The 6,239-nt window shown below is 35.5% G+C and overlaps 1 non-coding gene across 1 annotated transcript; it reads right to left on the minus strand.

The window, feature by feature from the left end:
- Positions 1 to 824: 824 nt before the first annotated feature.
- LOC143672249 (U6 spliceosomal RNA) lies at positions 825 to 931 on the minus strand. Its single transcript, XR_013169719.1, has one exon. It is a non-coding gene; the product is annotated as a U6 spliceosomal RNA (small nuclear RNA).
- Positions 932 to 6,239: the final 5,308 nt, after the last annotated feature.

Below are 6,239 nucleotides of genomic sequence, written 5' to 3' on the forward strand. Positions count from 1 at the left end.
ACATTAATTTTATATCCCAACAACTTGTTGAATTTGTTTATTAGCTCAAGTAACTCTGTTGTAGATTTCTCAGAATTTTCCAAGTATAGTACCATGTCATCTGAAAATAATGAAAGTTTTACCTCTTCATTTCCAATTTGGATGCCTTTTATTTCTTTTTTCTGCCTGATTGCTCTAGCTAGAACTTCTAGTACAATGATGAATAATAGTGGTGACAAAAGACACCCTTGTTTCATTCTCTATCTTAGGGAGTAAACTTTCAGTCTCTCTCCGTTGAGTACAAAGCTGGCTATGGGTTTTCATATATGCCCTTTATTCTATCAAGAAAGTTACCTTTTATTCTTACCTTTGGAAGTGTTTTTTTTTTAATCAGGAAAGGATGTTGAATTTTGTCAGATGCTTTTTCAGTATCAATTGAGATGATCATGTGATTTATCCCTTTCGATTTTTTAATGTGCTGCATTACATTAATTTATTTTCCTGTGTTGAACCATCCTTGCATCCCTGGTATAAACCTCATTTTGTGTGTTGTATAATTCTTTTAATGTGTTGTTGAATTCCATTTGCTAGTATTTTGTTGAGAATTATTGCATCTATATTCATTAAGGAGATTGGCCTGCACTTTCCCTTTCTTATAGAAGCTTTACCCAGTTTTGGTATTAAAGTTATGTTAGGTTCATAAAATGAGTTAGGTAGTTTCCTTCTTCTTCAATTTTTTTGGAAAAGTTTGAGCAGGATTGGTGTTCGTTTTGGAATGTTTGATAAAATTCCCCTCTGATGCCATCTGGACCTAGTCTTTTCTTTATAGGAAAATTTTTTATGACACAAATATGGAACACTTCACAAGTTTGCATATCCTCCTTGTGCAGGGACCATGCTAATCTTCTCTGTATCATTCCAATTTTAGTATATGTGCTGCTGAAGTGAGCAATAACCTTGACTCTTGAAGATGATTGTATAATGATATAATTTTTATAATGTGATGTGTGATTGTGAAAACCTTGTGTCTGATGCTCTTTCTATACAGGATATGGACAGATAAGTAAAAAAAATGGATAAAAATAATAGCAGGGAAAAAGGGTAAAATAAATTGAGTAGATTGTAATACTTGTGGTCAGTGAAAGGGAGGGTTAAGGAGTATGGGATGTATGAGTTTTTATTTTTTTTAATTTCTTTTTCTGGATAATGCAAAGATTTTAAAATCTGTGGTGATGAATACACAACTTTATGATGATATTGTGAGCCATTTATTGTACATCATATATGGACTACATGTGTGTGAAAATTTTCTCAATAAAAATATTTTTTTAAATCAATTGACCATAGTTGAGAGAGTCTATTTCTGAACTTTCAATCCTATTCCATTGGTCAATATGTCTATCCTTATGACACTACCATGCTCTTCTGACTATTGTAGTTTAGTAATATGATTTAAAATCAAGAAGTGTGAGACTCCAAACTTCATTTTTCTTTTTCAAGGTGTTTTAGCTACTTGGTGCATCTTCCCCTTCCAAATAAATATGATCATTGGTTTTCTATTTCTACAAAGCATGCTATTGGGATTGCCTCATGTCTGTAAATCAATTTAGGTAGAATTGACATCCTAACTATATTTAATCTTCCAACCCATGAACATGGTATGTCCTTCCACATATTTAGGTCTTTCTTGATTTCTTTTAGCAATGTTTTGTAGTTTCTGTGTATAGGTCCTTCATATCTTTTATTTAATTCATTCCTAGTTGTTGTATTCTTTTGGTTATTATTATTAATGGAAGAACTTTTCTCTTGATCTCATCCTCATATTTCCCCTTACTAATGAACAGAAACAGTACTGATTTTTGCATGTTGATTTTGCTTCCTTCCATTTGCTGAACTTGTTTATTAGCTCTAGTAGCCTTCTTATAAATTTTATGGGACTTGCAAAATATAGGATCATGTCATCTGCAAATAATGAAATTTATTCTTCTTTTCCAATTTGGATGCTTTTTGTTTCTTTTTCTTGCCTAATTGCTCTATCTAGAAATTCTAGCACAATGTTGAATAACAATTGAGAGTGAGCACAATGTTGAATAACAATTGAGAGTGAGAGTGGGCATCCTTGTCTTATTCCAGATCTCAGAGGGAAGGCTTTAAGTCTTTCACCATTGAGTACGATTTAGCAGTGGGTTTTTCATGTATGCCATTTATCACTTTGTGGAATTTCCTTCTACTCCTATAACTCAAAGTGTTTTTAACAAGAAAGGACGTTGCATTTTGTCAAACGTCTTTTGCACATCAATTGAGATGAAAAACATAGGTTTTCCCCTTCAATTTGTTAATGCAATGCATTACATTAACTGATTTTCTTGTGTTGAACCACCCCTGCATACCTGGCGTAAAACCCACTTAATCATTGTGTATAATTCTTTTCATGTTCTGTTGGATTCGATTTGCAAATATTATTTTGAGGATTTTTTAATCTATACACATTAGAGAAATTGGTCTCATTTTTGTTCTTGTAGTATCTTTGTCTGCTTTTGGTACTAGGGTGAGTTGACTTCATGGAATGAGGTAGGTAGCTGTGCCAGTTTGAAAAGTTTATGTGCCCTAGGATAGCCATGTTTTAATCTTGATCCATCTTGTGGGGGCAGTCATTTCCTTCAATCCCTATCCAGCACTGTAGGTTGAAATCTTGATTGGATTATTTCCACAGAGATATGACTTACCAAATTGTGGGTATTAACCCTTGAGTATAGGGAGATGCGACTCCACACTTTTCAAGTAAGTCCTTGATTAGTTTATTGGAATCCTTTAAAAGGGGAAACATTTTGGAAAAAGTTTCAGAGCCACAAGAACCAGGAAAGCCCACACAGCCACAGACCTTTGGAGATGAAGAAGGAATACGTCCTTGGGGGAGCTCCATGAAACAAAAAGCCTGGAGAGAAAGCTAGCAGACCATGTTCACCATGTGCCCTTTCTGTTGAGAGAGAAACCTTGAACTTCATCAGCCTTCTTGAACCAAGATATCTTTCCCTGGATGCATTAGATTGGACATTTCTATAGCCTTACTTTAATTTGGACATTTTCAGAACTTTAGAACTGTAAACTTGCAACTTAATAAATACCCTTTTTAAAAATCATTCTGTTTCTGGTATATCACATTCTAGCAACTTGCAAACTAGACTAGATTTTTGTACCAAGAGTGGAATGCTGCTGTGGTTTGTAAATACCAAACATGTTGGAATGGCTTTTTAAATGGATAAGGGGAAGATATTGGAGGTTTTGTGAGGAACTTGATAGAGCCGGCCTAGAATGCTTTAAAGAGACTATAGGTAGAAAGGTGAACTCTAAAGATACCTCTGATGAGGCTCTAGACAGAAATGAGGTTTATTCATAAAGCAATTTTTCACTTTTCACTTATTTTCAACCCCTTTCACATCTATCTGCTCACAGTTTCTATCTTGGCTTAACCTTTTCCTCTCTCCTCCTCCTCCCTCTTATCTGGTTAATTTTTCTTTATTCCCTTTTTTAAAACCTTAACCCGTTAAAACAGCATCGAGGCTTCGATTGCTTTGCTAACTGAAATGTGTCCTTTCAACATCTTCTTTGGTCCTTAGTTATAACTTACTCTGTTCTTTAGCTACCAGTATTTTTGTTCCCCTTTCCTTTCTGTGGCAACAAACTTAAATGTTTCCCAGTCGTCTTACCAGTATGCCTTGGCTTTAAAAAGAAAAAGACAAAAAAAAAAAGAAATCCAAGAACCCATTTAACTAAACATCCCAGTGTTGTTGCAAACTGGAATGAAAGCAATCCTTCTTTTAAAATGGCAGAGAGTCTGGCAAAATTGGCTATTGGCTTTGGCTGAAAAGCATATTTTAAAAGCCATGAACTCATATATTTAGCACAAGAGATTACCAAATTAAATGTGGAAAGTGCATCCTGGTTTCTCCTTGCAGCTTAGAGTGAAATGTGATAAGAGATAAGCTAAGAACTGAACTCTTGGGTACAAAGAAACAAAGAAATTGATGTTCTGGAATATCCTTGGCTTCCAGGAAGAGAGACCCCAGAGAGTGGCACCCAATGTGAGGATTTACCAAAATGTGGAACCAGTCAGCCATTTCAGAAAATACCAGGGTTGGACATGGAGTTATTCAGGAAAGATTTGTGGAAACACCTGTCTGATGGGCGTGATCCTTGCTTGCTACATAGAAAGCCAAAAAGAGTGCTGTGGGACCTGTATAAATGCAACTGCTTCCAGTGTAGACTAAAAATCTCAGAAAAGGGAAAAAGTGAAGATAAAATAACATCAGAGGTAGAGCTATGGAGACTAAATTCTGAAGTCAAGAAACCTCAGGCCAGGACTCACCCAAGTACTGGGAGAGGGTGAGTTTGCCCAGAAGGCAGAGGATGGACCTTCCACATCATTGCAGTGAAAGTGTTGTGCTGCCTCAGGCCTTGGAGAGAGTGGTGCATATCCCTTGGGGATTGAGGAGAGCCTGGCTGCCACCACATGGACGGGTTGAGTGTGTGCCCCAGAGATGGCAGAGAACCTCAGTGTGGCCCCAATGTTTGGAGAGGTTTGAGAAAAAGGTGGTCTCCCAAGTGTCCCCCAAGGTTGCATTTGGAGAGAGGCAGGCCACTGCATAGGCCCTGGAGAAGGGTGGGACTGCCACTTTCTAAAACTCCAAAAATAAATGACTCTCAGACTTTGAAATCTAATGGACTTTGCCCTGCAGGTTCTCAAAACTGCTTGGATTTGGTGATCCCTGTGTTCCTTCCAATTTCTTCTTATGGAAATGGACATATTTTTTCTTATGACTGTCTCTCCTTTGTATGTTGGAAGCAAATTACTTCTTCTGAGTTTTACAGGTCCAGAGCCAGAGGAGAATTTTGCCTTAGGACAAACCATGCCTGTAGCTGATTTTGATGGGATTTTGTCTTATTTCTGATTTTGTATTGCATTTTTATTGTTACTGAAATATTTTAAAGCTTTCTAATAATGTGATGGAATGAATATATGCTGTATATGGGGAAAATGTGGCCTTTTTAGGGTCCAGGGGCTGGAATGTGCTGGTTTGAAAGGATTATGTACCCTAGAAAAGACATGTTTTTTTTTTCTCCATACGCAAAGTATTTATTTCAACTTTCATCATTCATACTTTATTGCATTGATTTTTTTCATCAGTTTATTTAGTCTTAGGCTTCACTGAACTCATCAATAAGAAATGAATTTTAGTAACTTTCGAATCCACTATATTATTTTTCCTTTTATTTGTAGCGAATTTTTCTTCTCTCAATGGTGTTACTGCAATAAGTCAGTCATTATTTCTTTATGTTTTCCTTCTTCCTTTAGTATTTCATTTCCCTTTTCTTTCTCGTGATCACAAAGAAAAAAGAGACACTTATTTCTTTTAACAGTTGAAATTGCTGCAAGTGATTTAGCTGTCATTTAATTTGATTCCTATCTTCTGTCTGTGGAGAAATATGTTTAATGTACTGGAAATTATGTTAATAAGAAAAAGCATTATCTCATTTAATGAAATAAATACACAAATATTTCAAAATAAAATAAAGAGGCAATCTTCACTGAGAAAAATGTCTCTTATGGTTTGCATAAAATAAACAAATGAGAAAAAAAATCACGGATAGGTTGAAACACTGACAAAAAATTATGCCTATATTCAAAAGGGGGGAAAAAGCTTGGTAACTGAATTATACACAACTTAATCAAAAATTCTTTCGAAAAATACGAATACATATTAATGCTCAAATATTAATTTTATATTACTGATTACCTCAAGCAAAATCATTTTATTTTTATAGGATGGACAGTAGGTTCTTTTGAAAAGTTTTTCTATTTTTTCTCCTCTATTTCAATTGGTCTTTCAATGATTGCTAATAATTATTAATTCAAGCAATAGCAATCTCATTGCAAACATGTTTTAAAAGGCATGTTTTAATCCTGATCCATCCTCTGGAGGCAGCCATTTCTTTCAATCCCTATCCAGCACTGTATGTTGGAAACTTGATTAGATTATCTCCACAGAGATGTGACACACCCAATTGTGGGTATTAATCTTTGATTACAGGGAGATGTGATTCCACCCATTCCAGGTGGGTCTTGATTAGTTTACTGGAATCCTTTAAGAGAGAAAATATTTTGGATAAAATTTCAGAGCCATGAGAGCCAATGCAGCAAGAGACCTTTGGAGATGAAAAAGGAATATGCCGCCAGGGGAGATTCATGAAACAAGAAGTCT

The sequence above is a fragment of the Tamandua tetradactyla genome, chromosome X, assembly GCF_023851605.1.
Source record: "Tamandua tetradactyla isolate mTamTet1 chromosome X, mTamTet1.pri, whole genome shotgun sequence".
In the NCBI taxonomy this organism is placed as follows: Eukaryota; Metazoa; Chordata; class Mammalia; order Pilosa; family Myrmecophagidae; genus Tamandua; species Tamandua tetradactyla.